A 17,703-nucleotide genomic window follows, 5' to 3' on the forward strand; every position below is an offset into this window, starting at 1 on the left:
GAGACAGAGGGACTGGGGCATGAATGTAGATTTGGAAGTTAGCTACACATACATGGTAGTTAAAGTCACTGAAGTTAATAGCAATGGCTCCTCAAAAATTAAAACTACAACTACCATATGATCTAGCAATCTCTCTTCTAGACATACATCCAAAAGAAATGAAAGCAAGGTCTCAAAGAGGCACGTGCACACCGTTGTTTATAGCAGCATTATTCACAGTAGCCAGAGATGGAAGCAGCCCATACATTCTTTGAAGACTGGATGAATAAACAAAATGTGGTATACACACACAGTGAAATACTATTCAGCCTTAAAAAGAAAGGAAATTCTGTTACATGCTGCAAAATGGATAAACCTTGAAGACATGATGCTAAGTGAAACTAGCTAGTCACAGAAAGAAAACTACTGTATGATTCCACTCATATGGGGTATCTAAAGTAGTAAGTGTCATAGAAACAGAAAGTAGGATAGTGGTTGCCAGGGGCTGGAGGGGAGGATAAATTGTTGCATAAGGAGAGTTGTTTAATGGGATAGAATTTCAGTTGTGCAAGACGAAAACATTCTAGAGATACAACAATGTGGGTATACTTAAACTATAAAACTATACACTTTTTTAAAAAGTCACCAAAGTGAATGATATTTTCTAAGACAGTGTGTAGAAAAGATGTCAAGAGATAAACCTTAAGGAAGCCTGTGCACCTTTGGAGCCCCCATGCCACAACTAGAGAATCCGTGTGCTGCAACAAAGGATCCCACAGGACGCAATGAAAATACTGCATGCCAGAACTAAGACCTGATGCAGCCATATAATTATATATATATATGGGCTTCCCAGGTGGCTCAGTGGTAAAGAATCTGCCTGCCAATGCAGGAGGTGGAGGTTTGATCCCTGGGTTGGGAGGTTCCTCCGGAGGAAGAAATGACAACCCACTCCAGTATTCTTGCCTGGAAAATCCCATGGACAGAGGACCCTGGTGGGCTATGGTCCATAGGGTTGCAAAGAGTTGGACACAACTAAGCACAGCATGCAGTGCAGTATGAAGAAAGAAGCAAACAGTAAGAATCTGATTATTTAAGAAACAGGCAGATTAAGAGATGCCATCAAGAGGCTAACAGTGAGAAGAGAAGAAGCAGAAAAATTCTAAGAGACAATAGAATCCAAGAGACGAGATAATTTCTCTTTAAGTAGATCATAGTGAACAATAGCCAATCCAGTAAAGAAGTCAAGTAAGCTAGAATTTTTTATGAGCCACTTAGATTGACAACTGGGAACCTTACTGAGAACACATTCTTTGGAATTATGTAAGCCAAATATCTTGAAGACTGAATGGGACTAAGAAAATATAGTAAATGTAAATGACACTCAGAAAGTTGAGTGTGAAGGAAATTGAAAAGCGTAGTTTTGTGGAAAGGCAGTATTACGGATTTTTTTTTTCTTGTAAGATGCAAAAAACATGTTTTTAAGGAAGAGGAAGTAGAGAAATTAAGAAGAGAGATTTATGGAGACAAATTATGGAACGAACAAAATATATCGAAAGTAATGGTAGAGAAATTCTTTTAGAATACTGGAAAACTTTGGGTATCTTTGAGATAAGAAGATTGCTGAGTATGGGATGAAAAGGAGAGCTCTCATGGAATTTAGATACCATGACCTTGACTTTAGCTATAGAACATGAGACATGGTCATCTGGGAGGGAGGAAGATGACGTGGCTTAGTGGCTAGAGGATAATAGTGAATGTTTGACGTAGCCACTTCAGGAAATGGGTAAGTGAGCCAACTAGCTGAGGCTCAAAATCATAAATAATACAACAAATTAGAAAGCACAGTTACACAATTTTCTTGGCAGTTCAAGAGCAGATTGGAAAAAGCAGATGGTTGGGCTGATTCACATTCAGGGATTGGCAGAGGAGATGCAATATATCAAGGTGATGGAGTGGAAAGAATTGGGAATGCTAGTAAAAAAAAAGTGGTTGAAACAACTGACCTCATAAACCAAAAGTGGAAAAAGCAAAATCAATGAAAATTTAACAGATTAGATGAAGGAAGTGGTCGAGAAGACCTGCTTCTAAGAATTTAGAAGGAGAATTATAAAAGAGAGTGGAAGATGTGAAAAGGTGAGAGACTGGTCATAGTATGAGATCTCTGAGGTAGAGCTATTGTGAGTGATAAAATCTAGAATGTGGCCATGAGAAGGTAGCTGCAGTGGAAGATGTCAAGGAATTTAAAAGCTAGTACCCCATTTGGATAATAAAGGTAACCCAGAATGATAAGACTCAGAACAGCAAAAAATACCCATGACCCTGAGCCCAAATCTTTAATCACTGAAAAAGTGATGTGAAGATCAGCAAAAGGCAGAGATGTGGATGGGAAGAGAGTGATGTATCAAGAGGATGTCAGAGGAGGAGCAAAGAAGAATTATAGTTTGAAAACCATGAGAGAGCCAGGGAGATGTCAATTCGATCTCCTGGTCTTGAAATAAGAATCACTATCACTTACAGGAAAGTTCATGGTCAGGAGGACGTCAGGTTTCCATTATAGCAAAAAAGAAAATTTGTTTTTAAATACTGTTAGGGAAAAGTTGAAAATAGAGGAAAGTTTATTAGCAACAGGATGGTATTTTAGAAGATAAAGTGAGATTAGTAGGAGAAAGAGCAAGCTAAGTTGTATGGGATAGAGCAGAAAAAAGAAGTGACTAGAGTCTTATATAAGGGAGATAGGATGCTGAGAGGTACTCAAGAGTTGCAGGGAGGTAAGAGAAGAAATATGAATGGAATTATGATGCTTAATTTTGACTGACTACTATTTGTGGGAGATGAAGCCAAAGAAGCTGAGAGAGATGTTAATACAACCAAAAACACTAATTATGTCTAAATATTGTTTGGAAGACATAAAGGATGGTGACATATATACAATGAAAACACTAAATTTTGGCTTCATATTGTGTAGGAGAGATGAAGCAAAATGAAGATGATCTGAAAGTAATATCTCTTATTAGTATAGACTCTGCTTTAAAGTTTTAGAATTCAGACTTGAACATTTTGTCCTAGGAAAAAAGCATCTACTTACCTTCTTCAATCCCAACTTTCTCCACATATTTATCTTTGAAGATTGAAAATACATTGAGTACCTAATTTACAGTGACCATAATTCAGTTCCTATTGGCTCAGATTTCTCATGTTTGCTTATTGTTAATTTGTTGACATATAGTTCACATGTCATAAAATTTACCACTTCAAAGTGTCTAATTCAATGATGTTTAGTGTATTCACAGGGTGGGGCAGTATTGTTGTATCATACAATATTGCAATAAGGTTGTATGTCACCGCTGTCTAATTCCAGAACATTTTCCTCACTCGTCCTCACATCTTTGATTTCTATGGATTTGCCTATTCTGGACAGTAGCCATAACTGGAATCATGCAACATTTGACCTTTTGCATATGGCTTCTTTCATTCAGCATAATGTTTTCAAGGTTCATCCATGTCATAGAATGTGAAACTTAGCATCAAAACTTCATTCCTTTTTCTGAGTAAATAATCCATTGTATGAAGATATATTTTTGTTGATACATTTATCTAATTGGTAAACATTTGCATTGTTTCCTCTTTTGGCTATTATGAATTATGAATAATGCTGCTATAAACATTAGAGTGCAGTTTTTTGTGTGTGAATGTATGTTTCAATTGTTTTGAATATATACCTAGGAGTAGAATTGCTGAATCATGTGGTGACCCTGTGTTTAATTCTTTGAAAAACTGACTAAAAACTGTTTTCTGAAGGAGGTGCACTATTTTAAATTCTTATTGGTGGTGTATGGAGGTTCCAGTTTTTCCACTTTATCACCAACACCTGTTATTTTCCATTTTTTAAAAAATTATAGCCCTCCTAGTGCCTGTGAAGTGGTATGTCATAGTTCTGATTTGCATTTCCCTCATGACCAATGTTAAACATATTTTCATGTGCTCAATCTCCTTTTGTATATCTTTTTTGGAGAGATGTCCATTCAAATTATTTACCTGTTTTTAACTAGGTTATTTGTCTTTTTATTGTTGATTATAGGAGCTCTTTATATATTCTGGATACTTGACCCTTACCAGTAAATGATTACAAATATTTACTCCTATTTTATGAGATTCTCTTTATTTTCCTGATAAGGAAATCTATCCTTGATTTCAAGATGTCCTTGGATAAGAAAACATTTAAATTTTTATGAGGTCCAGTTTATTTCTTTGGTTGCTTGTGCTTTAGGTGTCATATCTAAGAACCTGGCATATATATAAATATATCCCTTTTCCCTCTCAAAGTGTCCTAGTAGACAATAAGTTATATGCACACTCTACTAGAAGCCCCTGGGATGAGTAAATATTCACATTTTATCCTTACTTCACCATAGCCAGTGTCATCATTTGGCATCTCTAAAGAAAATCTGCCAGCAGTTACAGTTGCCCTTTTGTATACTTAATCATCAGATTTAATACACTGAGCACCTACCATGTGTCAAGCACCTTTCCAAAGCGGGAAGAATTACCCCTGGAAATTGTGAAGAGAAAACTTTAAAAAGTCCTTTTTTTTTTTTTTTTTTGTAAAAGTAATATAAACAGTTACAGTTAATGAAAAGATTAAGAAACCTGTAAGTTCATTGCTCAAATACCATTATTTCACTTTTATGTAATCTTTTATAGTCTTTGTTTATAAACACACCTGTATTTTAGTGCAGTTAAGTGATAAAAGGATTTTATATTTTGCTTTCTAAAAACAGTATTTTATCATAATACTTAAAAAAAAGATTTTTTTAAATTTTGATCTCAAGGAGTGTAAGGAAGAGGAAGCAGACAAAAGGAGAAAATGTGTAAGTCAATAAAATATTATTAAGATGAGCAAGTATGGCCTATAAGTGGATTTGTGCTCTGGTCTGTGAATGCCTGTAGGTTAGCAAATCGAGTTCAAGAGCATGTAATTCTATTCCATATTATTAACATTTCTCTTTTCCTTCTGATCTATGACTCTGGCTCCACTGATTATCTTAACTGTATTATATAGTTAATTTAATTTCTAGCTATTTTTCATGCAAGTCAGTTAAATATTTGCATGTAGATAAGGTTCTTAATTCTAAGTCTAAAGCTAAATAAGTTTGACATATAAACTAATTTTTATTAGAATTCCTTCAGCAATAATGTGTCCCAAAGTAATTAATAAAAGATCTATCTTCATAAATGCAGTAACTGATAAGAATTTTCATATTTTATAATATTATAGTTTTTCCTCATGAATTATAATTCAGCAAGAATACTATTATCAACCAGTTAGAGTTTTGCCCTTTTACTGAGTAAATTCAATTTCTTGAGGTAGATAAATAATCTTTGATTATGAATTTTACAACAAATTATTTGAATTGTAATATCACATTATCTTGTGTGATTAATATTCTGATACATTTAATTTTTAAGTGGATGATCATCCATCATAAGTTTTAACACTCAAATGTCTGCAATTGGTGAATAAAGTTCTGGTGGGATGCCTCATATGCTACTTATAAAGGATGAAACATTCCTAAATTAAAGCACTAAATTCTTCTCTTAAGTTGCCTGTCTGCAGGTAAACTGTGTACCTGCCTAAAGAGCTTGTAGCTGAAATTGAGGATTTGTGTAATATTCTTCTTCAGTCCTGCCTCTGGCTTGACCTATCCTGTTCCTTGGGCTTTGGCTCATGTTTAGAACTGAGCTGCTAGTGTCATTAAATTTTGCTCCTTCACCTTGATATACTCCGTGATTAATTTGGCTTATGATAGTGTTTCCTGTGGTTCCCATCAGGAACTTTCTGGCAGGGAAAAATTGACAGGCTGACCAAGGAGTCTTCTCATTCCTCTCAGCCCCACTTTTATTGATTCCCCACAGACACCTCCTTCCCACTTCCTGGAGTCAGCTCTGGATCCCATCATCCAGAGCCTTCTCTCCCTGGCCACAGTGAGGTTGTTGCTGCTCAGTCCTCCCTCTTTCCACTGAAACCTTCTGGTCCCGCTGTTTACTTCTTCAGGGTCACAATCTCCCTATCTTCCAAGGTGAAAACTATGAAAGAAGTAGCTGGAAGAGATCTCCAGGATTTTCTCTCCCATCTCAGGATACAGCATTCAACATGAACTTCCTGAAGCCTCTTTCCTTGTCTTTCTAATGAAAGCCAGAGGAATGACTCCTAACCATGAGATTTTATTTATTCATTTATTCATGGCCATGAGGTCTTTGGGATTTCAGTTCTCTGACCAAGAATGGAACCTGCACCCTCAGCCATGGAAGTGCAGAGTCCTAACCACTGAACCACCAGGGAAGTGCCTAACCATGAGATTTTAAAGGCAGATATGAAGGAAAAGGGTATCATAGCAAACTACAGAACCATTTTAGGTCTTCATTCCTTGCCAGGTATGTATGGCTCCCTATGAGGAGATAAATAGGAGATAGCAGTTTACCCCCTCAAGTCCATGTGATTGACTGATACCAATCTCATACACAGAAGCTGATGTTTATATGGCCAGTGGTAAGAAAATTACTATGAATACAAATTTGATGTGTCATATGCATATGACTTTGCTTTGACATATGACAGTAACAGTTAAAAGCAAATAAATGAAAATAATTTCATGGAGGTAGTAGGATCCTATCTTTGTTTCTTTGAATTGAAGAAAATAGTTGTATTTTCAAGGTGATGCTAATAATAAAATTTTAAAATAAATATATGACTGCTGTTAACTGTTGCTGTTAAGTCACTTCAGTCGTGTCCGACTCTGTGCGACCCCATAGACGGCAGCCCACCAGGCTCCCCCGTCCCTGGGATTCCCCAGGCAAGAACACTGGAGTGGGTTGCCATTTCCTCCAATGCATGAAAGTGAAAAGTGAAAGTGAAGTTGCTCAGTCGTGTCTGACTCTTAGCGACCCCATGGACTGCAGCCTACTAGGCTCCTCCGTCCATGGGATTTTCCAGGCAAGAGTACTGGAGTGGGGTGCCATTGTCTTCTCCAAAATATATGACTACATACCTATAAAAGAAAGACTTGTAAAGGTGTTTAATATATCTCATACAGTTTTTAATATGTGTGGTACTATATTAAATATAGTGGACAAGTTAACAGACAAGGATTCAGAAGACCTAGTTTTAAAATCTTACTTCTGGAATCTTGTTCCAAACATAGACAAATCACTTAGCTATCCTGGGGTTTGGTTTCTGTTTACTGTGAAGGGATTTTTGTAAGAATAACAATAGAATATTTGAATTTTAAAATTGGAGAGCTTAGAGATCCTGTACTGCAACATGCTTGTGTTCCAGAGGAGAAAATTGAGGCCCAAAGACGTTAATTGACTTGCTTATAAAATATATGCTAGCAACTTTAGGACAAAACCATAAAGTTTATGCAGATGTAAAACACTATTTCTTAATCTGATCAGAGAATGAGAAGTTGAAAGGGATATTAAGGGTCCTAGTCAAATATGAACATAATTTGCAGTCAATTCTTATGTAACAGCTATAAAGTTGCAGATTTACCTTTGCTCCATATTCCTGCTCAGAAATACCAACTCTGAATTTAACTGCTTCTTTCCAGGTTACCCTGAATCCCTGGTGACTCAGACGGCAGAGAATCTGTCAGCAATGCTGGAGACCCGGGTTTGATCCCTGGGTAGGGAAGATTCCCTGGAGAAGGGGATGGCAACCCACTCCAGTATTCTTGCCTGGAGAATTTCATGGACAGAGGAGTCTGGTGGGCTACAGTCCATGGGGTTGCAAAGAGTCAAACATGCCTGAGTGAGTAACTCTTTCATTTTCATTTTCCAGGTTAGATGGCCTACTATTCCCTACTTACCCTCATGGATCAAGGTCTATACTATGTTGTAAGTACTTCTTGGCTGAATATTTATAGTAGTAGATTGCCTACTGAAGAAAATCCTGTCTGTAGCCAAAAGTTCTTAATAGAAACTTAGTGCTAAAAGCAGTCACAGATTACAGCAAGCTCAGCAGTACATTGACAAATAATGCTTGATAGACCAAAAAGTAGAAAGCTGTATCACAAAAGGCCAGCAGATCTTTTGTTGGAGTGGGAGGTATCAGTGTCGTTTAAGGCTTCAGATCACACTGAAATTGACAGAGTGGAAGCTGTGCCTAACCCATGAGTTTTGTGACATGAGCTTGCCACATGTATACTCCAGTCTCCTTGATGGCTTCATAAATATTGAGGAAACTCTGCTCCCAGGAACACTAGTTCTAAAAGATATTAGTGTGCATTCCTTTAAAAACACACACACACACACATTATATTCCATTGCCAAATAAGAGTGGGAAACACTGCTTGAAATGCACCTACTAACATGCCTAATGACTCTCTAAAAAACAGCTATAAAATGTTAACATACAGGTTTTCTCAAATTTACTTAAGAATGCCTTTTTAGAGGAACAACTGTTAACATCTTGAGGAATGCAGTCTAGAGCAGGACTGCAGAGCTTCATGGGTACACAAGAGCCCCATTGTTTGGGTAATACTGTTCCACTGTCATTGAATTTTATACTCTAAGGGGGAGAAGCAATCTTAAAGGGAATCTGTCATTTCCAGTTTCCCAAATGTATAGTGGTTGGAACCTAGAGTCATATCAGATGGGTTTGAACAATAAATTAAAGCAAGATATCACGTAGCTGGTCAAATGGGTAACTACTGTGTTTTCAGTTTACTTCTTCATTTTTACATGCACCATTAATCACCAACAATTCTACTTCTAAGAATGCTTCCTTTATTGTGGGGAAAATTATTCCTTTACAGAAAGCAAGAAGATGTAGTGTGATGCATTTTAGGACAAGTATAAAGTAAAGGGGCTTCCCTGGTGGCTCAGAGGGTAAAGCGTCTGCCTGCACGTAGGAGACCCAGGTTCCATCCCCGGGTTGGGAAGATCCGCTGGAGAAGGAAATGGCAACCCACTCCAGTCCTCTTGCCTGGAAAATTCCACGGATGGAGGAGCCTGGTAAGCTGCAGTCCATGGGGTTGCAAAGAGTCACACATGACTAAGCAACTTCACTTCATAAAGTAAAGACAAAGTACATGAAAGTCTCCCTTCAGCAGATAACTGATGAATGCCTTCCGTGTGCCCAACAGGGACACCCAGTAAGTTGACCAGCTGGAGTAAGTTGGGAGTAGAGAGGTAAGGTAAGTGCCCCAAAATGCTGGCTATCATTTGACAGTGGGCAACATGCCAGTTATTTCTATTATATTTTGAATCCTCAGTACACCTCAGAGAGGGTGATGTTGCTCTCATTTGAAAGGGAGGAAACTGAGATATGAAGCAGTTTTCCCTAGGTCAAGCCTACCAAGTGATAGAATTAGGCTATGAAGTCATTACCAGATTCCAAAGGTGTATGATACAAGCTTCATCTTTATTGTGACTTAAAATCTCAGCTTGAGATTGAACAAAGTATAATAGTATTTAGTTGAGAGGTGCAACATTTTTATTTGGTTAAAACTAAACTCACTTTTCAGAATTCTTCTTGTTATTGTCTCTCTCTTTCTCTTTCATTGTATTAGCTGTCCGCTCCATGTAGGAAAGTTCTGAATCTAGAGCTCTCATTTTGACCCCTCTTCTAGGCTGTAGTCGTTCCTCCATTTCTCCTTGGATGCTCTACTGTCACCTCAAAGGTGGCATATTAATAATTAAACTTATTATTTCCTCCTCCTAATTTAATTTTCTTAGTCACTTGGGCTCAAAGTTTGGAGCCATCTTTGAATCTTTGGTAAAATTAGTTGTTGGACTCAACTACACTATTATGTATCCCTTCCAGCTCTAAAATTCTAGTGTTGTTATTCTTGTACCAAATACTCAGTCAAAATGAATCACTTTTTCTGCTTTGGCCCAAGAATAAATAATTTTGTGCTCAAACTGTTTTCCAGGATTATTTCTATATCTAACAGAGCATATTCTATTCATCCATTCTTATGCATTCTCAAAGTCCATTTTAAATGCCATCTTTCTTTTTTTTTGAAGATAGAAAGCTGCCATTTAACGAACACATACTATGTGCCAAGCACTTGATATATTTTCACTTATTTTATTTTTAGATATACAGCACGTGGGATCTTAGTTTCTCGAACAGGGATTGAACCCAAACCCAAGCATTGGAAGCAGAGTCCCAACCACTGGACTGTCAGAGAAGTCCCTAAATGCCATCTTTCTTTGAGCCTCCCAGTTGGATTTCACAGTATTTGCTTTCTCCTTCAGGATCTGGAATATCTTCGTACCTTTCTCAGCATAGTTTACAGTAAACCCCCCCCCACACACACACACATATTTGTGTGTGTGTGTGTGTGTATCAAGTGGGAAAAGGAGGATCCCTGGAGGGATGCTTGGTGAGGGATGGAGCCTGAACAGGGTGGGGAGGGCTCAACGACTGGGATGAGGAAGGTTTGGGAGAAGGGGTAAGAAAAAAGAAACAGGGGCTTGTGGTGGCTAATTTGGGGGTTTCACATCTTAGTGGGTTAAGGGCAGCATCCTCTAAAGAGAGAGATGGCAGCAATGGTGATTGCTTAAATATGGGAGAGGTGTTCAAACAATAAATATCTGAAAAATAGAATCCAGAATTTTCTCTGTAGTAGAAAAGAGTTACAAATGTGGAAGGGAGGATAAACTATGAATAGAATAAACTATGTGATGCTAGATTGGACGTATTACTGTGAAATACAGTTTTTCAATATATGTTGTTAAAAAAAGAAACACAGCTGTAAATGTATATGTGAGTATACATACACAGATGTACTGTATGTGTGTGTTAAGGTACAAATATCCCCTAGATGGAAACCCTAAGACAGCCTGAGTGGTGATACCCCAGTAATAGTGAGCATGCCTAGTGTTTCTAAATACCTGGTTTAGTTGCTAAGTCGTATCTGACTCTTGCGACCCCATGGACAGTAGCCTGCCAGGCTCCTCTGTCCATGGGATTCTCCAGGCAAGAATACTGGAGTGGGTTGCCATTCCCTTCTCCAGGGTATCTTACCAACCCAGGAATCGAACCCAGGTCTCCTGCATTGCAGGCAGATTCTTTACCAACTGAGCTACCAGGGAAACCAGGCTCCCAGATCAATGACAGCCAGTGCTGGGGTAAGATGAGGCTTATCTTGTGCCAGGAAGTAAGGGAGTACACCAAGAATGATGGAGGTGTGTCAAAGGGCACAGAATAGTAAAATGTTAATGAAGAATATGGATGCTGGGATAAATGTTATATAAAACTCTTTCAAATTTTCTGTATTTAAAAATTGTTTTACAACAATACATTGTGAAAGGATTTAAAACACACAAAGACATAGGAGCCAGCGTGAATGGGTAAATCCCACTAACCAACCTTGGAACACTTTGAATACCAAAGTAAACAATGATGAAAACATTATTACCCATTTAATCAAATAGGAAACTCTGAATTTATACTAATAGGAATAAATTAATTGAAAGTTTGATGAGGGGAAAAAAAAAACATAGTTTCAAAGAATTAACCCAACAAAGTAACTTACTCATTACAAAGAGGAAAAAAGTAACTACTGGAGAAGTCTTATTGTTGTTTAGTCACTAAGGCGTGACTAAGAGTCACTAAGACTCTTTGTGACCCCATGGACTGCAGCACGCCAGGTGTCCCTGTCCATCACCAACTCCTGGATCTTGCTCAAACTCATGTCCATTGACTCAGTGATGCCAACATTCATCTCATTCTCTGTTGCCCGCTTCTCCTCCTGCCTGAAGTCTTTCCCAGCATCAGAGTCTTTTCCAATCAGTCAGTTCTTCACCTCAGGTGGCCAAAGTATTGGAGCTTCAGCTTCAGCATCAGTCCTTCCAGTGAATGTTCAGGGATTTTTCCTTTAGGATTGACTAGTTTGATCTTCTTGCAGTCCAAGGCTCTCAAGGGCCTTCTCCAGCACCACAAATGAAGCATCAGTTCAGCGCTCAGCTTTCTTAATGGTTCAACTCTCCCATCCCTACATGACTACTGGAAAGACCATAGCTTTGACTATATGGGTCTTTCTCAGTAAAATGATGTCTCTGCTTTTTAATATGCTGTCTAGGATCGTCATTAGAAGGACTGATGCTGAAGCTGAAGCTCCCAGGCGGCCCTAGTGATAAAGAGCCCACCTGCTAATGTCGGAGAGATGCTGGTTAGATCCCTGGGTTGGGAAGATCCCTTGGAGGAGGAAATGGCAGCCCACTTCTTGCCTGGAGAATCCCATGGATAGAGGAGCTTGGCAGGCTACAGTCCATAGGGTCGCAAAGAGTTGGTCACTAATGAAGCGACTTAGCAAGCAGGCATGTGCTTATTAGGAAGACATATAAAGTAGTTAACCTTCCCTGGTGGTTCAGATGGTAAAGCTTCTGCCTACAATGAGGGAGACCCGAGTTCGATCCCTGGGTCGGGAAGATCCTCTGGAGAAAGAAATGGCAACCCACTCCAGTACTCTTGCCTGGGAAATCCCGTGGACAGAGGAGCTTAGTAGGCTACAGCCCTTTTGGTCGCAGAGTCGGACACGACTGAGCGACTTCAAAGTATTTAGGGACAATATGGCATCTTTTCAGTAACTTAGATGTCAACTGGTTCGGGAAGAAAAAAATGTTCTCTTTACTAGAAGCACTTTTGTAAACTTGCACTTATTTCAAAATAAAAATTGCAAAATAAGATTCAAAATGCTGAGTATGCTAGAAAAACGCAATTGACTTGGGGGCCAAGAGGTTGTTAATCCCACTGCACCCGTGACTGGAGTGTGTGACCTTGAGCCAGGCCCCAGAGTTTCGGGCTGTAGAACTACAAAGCTCTCTAGGGTCCCTTCCATGTCCACACCCACCCACCTACACTCCCTGCCTGAATTTCTCCAGGCTCTAGTCGTGTTCAGATGCCCGAAGGCTGTCCCCAAGGATTCTGGCTGGCGTTAGAAACAAACAAAAATGGGTGTGGCCAAGCTCTCCAGACTGCAAAGCCGCTGCCCTGGCCTCAACTTGGGCCGCAGTCTCCTTCATCGCTCTTTCGGCGATGGAGCACTCACGCCTGCCAGAGTGGGCGCTCGATAGCTCGGCGGCCGGCTGGCGGGGCCTCGGCTCGGCGGTGCGGTGCGGGACGCGCTCCCAATCGCTGGTTCCCTCCGCACTCCAGGCTCCGAGCTTTCCGGCCCCGCCCCGCGAGAGCCCCTCCCGCGCCGCTGTCTCGCAGTCGCCGCCGCCGGCGAGTCCCGGTGCTACTCTGCCGCACTGTGGAGCCGATAGCGTCGCTGGGCTGGGACGGGCGCTGAGTCGTGGGGGGACGCCGGGGGCGAGCAGTGGGGAATCCCAGGAGTGAAGGCGGATCCGGGCGCGAGGGGGCGGTGTCCGGGCTGCCTGCCGGCGGGGAAGAGACACACACTGGGGGCCTGCACCGTGAGTTGAGCTGCTTGGGGGTCCGCGAGGTGGTCGCGGCAGCCAAGAGGTGGAGGAGGTTGGGACCCCGGGAGCAGGAACGGGTCGAGGGACTCGGTGTCCCGGCCGAAGGGGCCGGAGCCCGCCGAGGAGGGGATGTACAGGCGCGCGGGGACGCGCGAATGGCCAGTGCAGCCGGTCCTCCCTCGGGGCTCTGGGAAAGTGTGTTTCACCCGAGCACAACAGGTAGGCGTGGACTCTGGCCGCGCGGGCTGGAGCCCCCGGGCGTGCGGAGAAGGTCGGAAGGTCGGAGCCCGCCTAGCCGGCGCGCCGCTCCCCGGATCCGCCCTAGCGGCGCCCGCAACGTCGGGGGTTGGCCGGGAGCGGGGCCCCAACCCGGGCTTCGGGCGAGGTTCTCTGGACGCCCGCGAGCAACCCTGGAGGCGGGTTTCCTGAAGCAGCGGAGACTGGATACTGGCTAGTCCTTCCTCGCAAAGAAAGCGAGCCTTTGCCGGGCTAGCTTTTGCTTGGTACAAGGAAATATTTCTTACCCTACTGTCGGTCAGCGCAGCGTCACTGCAGGGATTGTAAAGTCTTTGGAAACTTTAAGAAGCGCTTTATGATACTAGTCACAGTAATGCATACCTCTGGCAAGATGATTTTTATAACTGTCAAGTCGAATAGTGTCTGTCAGATGATTTGAGCTCTTTTATGAAAGGTCACAATTAAACATTCTTTTTCCGTGCAGTCATTTAGTCAGCAAATGTTCAGGACCTTTTATGTTCAGGCTGAGCGCCCGTAAGGACCTTAGAGCGTAGAAAAGACGTTAAATGGAGGGAAAAGAGGGACCCTTAAGTATGGTTCAGGACTTTGTCAGAGAAAATACTCTGGAGAGATTAAAGTGGAAAGAAAGCAGAAGTGTCCTTGGAGCTGGGCGTTAGGCGGATGGGGAAAGGAGAATTGTCCTGTTTCGCAAACATTTTAGAAAGTATGTCTTTGAGAAAATGATTTTAGATCAGTATTGAAGCCGATGGTTATCTTACATTTTAAACACCATGGATTTTTTTTTTCCCTTTAATGAAATGGGTAGCAGGCAGGGTTTATAACATAAGATTAGGGACAGTTGGAAAAAGTAGTTATTTATATAGAGAGCTTTAGTGCTACAAGACTCCTGAATTGACAACAGACCTAAATTTTAGCTTAAGCGCCTCCACTACTGTTTCTTAGCTTACTTTTCCCTTCTTTTCTTTTTATCTTTATATCTGACTTTAGTAACAGAAAATACATAGCCAAACTACTTTAAAATTTTGGAAAATTGCGCAAATAATACATTCTCTAAGAAAAATAATTTAAGAATTTTTGTCTTTAGGCAGTGCACATATCTTCCTTTCTTCAGCTTTATTTCAAAAAGAGGACTGAAACAGTTAATAAATCTTCATGAACTTTTCTCACTTATCTTTTGAGTAAAATAAAAGATTAAACTCTCCATGTCTTTAGGTGTTTAGGTCTCTTCATACTCTAAAATTCATTTATTCTAAATCCTGATTAACCAGTTTAAAGACATAGACTTTTTTTAAAAAAAGACTTCATTGAATCTTCTTTCATTAACTATCCATAGTGTAGTTAATGGGTTTGAACAGCCCTTTAGTGGGACCTTAGTCCTCTCACATAAAAGCACTTCTGCATTTTAAGGAGGGTGCCGAAACTGTTATTAAATTTAAGAAATGAATTAGCTGAGGCCTGAGGAATTAGTAGACTTGTTTGTATCATTTAATTGAATCTTTAGTCTAGTTGTAGTATTAAATTCCTTGGAATTACACTAGGGGTCAGTAATTGGAAGGCTGTGGGTCAGATCCAGCCTGCTGCCAGTTGTTATAAAGTTGTACTGGAACATAACCACACTCTTTTATCTATTTATAGCTGTTTATGTTTTGTTTATGGGTAGTTGTGATAGAGACTGTGTGGTCCATACTCTCTGGCCTTTTACAGGAAAGAATTGCTGATCCTGGACTAGAACTCTACAAACTCTTAGTCACTGTATCTTTTGTGAGAGGAAGTAGGTTAAGTTCAGTTTTTATTCTTTTTCTTACTTTTTTTGTTGTGTAAGGTGGACTACTGCATCCTATAAATGCTTCTGGATCCTAGATGTGTAACGATGGGAAAAGGTCGTGGCTTTTCAGTCATAATTACCTAGTAAGTTTTAATTTCAGCATTTCTTGCCTTTTGGAAGGCTAGAGATAAGGGAAGGGTTTTTGTGTGTTTCTAACAACTTTATAACTTCTAGTTTTAATTTGAATCTGGTGTGGACTGTTTTTTTTAATTTAGTAAGCTCTTTTTAATATATCATTTCTGTTTTTCACAAGTAACAGTTATTTTTACTTAAACATTTTTTTTTACCATGAATCTAGTGACATTGATTAAAAGACTAGACAGAACATTATTCACAGTGTAACTGAGCATGAAGTCAAAGATATATATACAGTAAGACCCAAATGGGAAATTGGAACCCTTGAAACAGATACACAACAGATTGAAATTGGAGCATATTGTTCTGAATCACGTTTGAACTTTTTTTTTTAATAGTAACAACTTAAAAAAATAAGTATTTCTAGAAAAGAAACATAATGTAGTCATATTGAAGCATAATGTTATGCTTATACTGCATAAGAAATTAGAACTAAGTATATGACAGGAAAGAAGGTAAAGTTGTATGAGGTGATATTTAAGTATTTAAAGCAGAGTATATACTTTTGCCAATTTTGAAACCATGGTTCTAACTTTTCTAAAATATTTTATGTATGTACTTCTTTCCTAGTTTATGCTTCTCTATGGATATATTATAACATCTATCTATATTCTTTGCTGTTGCACTTGTAGATTTCTGTGTGTTGAATTTATGCATGTTTTTGTGTATTAAATATATAGTCAAAACATTACCACACTTATTCAGTACATTTTTATTTAAGTAAAATTATTAGGAAGTTGAAATTACCCATTGAAAAGCACAAAATATTTTTTAAGATATTTTGGGAGGAAATCAGAAAAGTAAAAAAAGAAAACAGAAGCATATACAGGTACAGAATCCCTTAAGTTTAATTACAGAGTCCAAAAGGCACTTTTCTTAACTCATTTGGCAGCAGAACATGACCTGACCTGATAGGAAGCTGTTTATAGTCATTATTTATCCCACCTTTATGTGAATATGTTTATATTTTGCTGCAGAAATGTCAGTGAGTTTGATTGTGGAGTGCTGCCCCAGACCAGCTGGGGGTTACAGGTAATAGATGGTGTGTTCACTGTATTACTTGGGTGGATGTGATGATGGCAGCCAGAAAACAAGGGAATAATGGAGTTGTTCCAGGGAGCTACACTTGGGAAGTTAAGAGCCTAGTTAGGCATCTGTCAGGGAGTCTGCTAAAACAAAACAAAAAACCCTCAGGTAGGGCTCCAGGAAGGTCAGAACTGTGGCTAAATTCTGGGCTAGGCACTTCATAAGATATGTTGTAAATTAGAAGTGGGAACCATGAAGAAAAGCCAAGATGTCAGACCATAGTGGGAATAAGGGTGACTCTGAGTACACACCAGGATAAAAGCCATGAAATGAACAGTTAGAAGGGGGAAAAGGAGGGGATTCTAAAACAGGTAAGGTCTAATGACTAAAGTAGGAAGTCCTAGGTAGCAGATTACTTGAGCACAAATTCCGTGATATTTTGGAAAATTGAGCAAAGGTTCCTGTCCTCTGCTGAGCTGGAGGAATACTGACATCTTATGTACTTTGCTCTTGAACTAAGTATCCCCATATTGCCTGCTTTTTAAAGTATCTATATTAAATAGTATTTGGGTCTCTTCCATTACTGTTAGCTGCCTGCTCCAACTTCTTCATGCTCTCAATTGGTCTGCTCCTTCACTTTTAATATGGGGCTCTACCCCACTCCAACTAGAATCCAGATAGCTGGATTATTAGTCATGTCTAGACTAAACTAAGAGTCAGCAGGCTCCAAGAGACAAGAAACTTATGTCAGTAAAGTTGATGATCTTTGAAGCAGTTATTTTCTATGTATCTTTTTCTTTTTAACTTTTTTTTTTTGTTTTTTACTTCTTGTTACTGAATTCTCTACTAGGTACCAAGTAGTGAGATTGCTTAGGTAGTGATTTTCAGATGAGTGTGGTAGGAGATATTAAAGTAAAATTTCTCTTTTAAAACTTGCCTTCTGGCACTCCAAAGTGTCCAGAGTGAAATCTTTCTTCCCAGGGGGAGGTGGAAGAGTCGGTTTGTGGAATGAAGAGTGATAAAAATTGTCAAGAATAGCTAAGGAC

The 17,703-nt window shown here is 39.7% G+C and overlaps 1 protein-coding gene across 12 annotated transcripts in view; it reads left to right on the forward strand.

Moving 5' to 3' along the window:
- The first annotated feature begins 7,818 nt into the window (after positions 1-7,818).
- HEATR5A (HEAT repeat containing 5A) overlaps positions 7,819-17,703 on the forward strand; it is a 104,451-nt gene continuing 94,566 nt past the window's right edge. For 3 of the 12 annotated variants that reach the window (XM_055418199.2, XM_055418208.2, XM_055418209.2), the window contains exon 1: positions 12,923-13,407. The gene's annotated coding sequence lies outside the window, so the exon portion shown is untranslated. Of the gene's footprint in view, positions 7,876-9,125; positions 9,177-12,921; positions 13,408-13,430; positions 13,633-13,685; positions 15,443-15,474; positions 15,580-16,100; positions 16,664-17,703 lie in introns of those variants that run through there. The other 9 variants (XM_055418206.2, XM_055418207.2, XM_088829502.1 and 6 more) reach the window with 8 other exon arrangements.

The sequence above is a fragment of the Moschus berezovskii genome, chromosome 21 (assembly GCF_049115385.1).
Source record: "Moschus berezovskii isolate FMDL1 chromosome 21, NW_MosBer_1.0, whole genome shotgun sequence".
NCBI classification, from domain to species: domain Eukaryota; kingdom Metazoa; phylum Chordata; class Mammalia; order Artiodactyla; family Moschidae; genus Moschus; species Moschus berezovskii.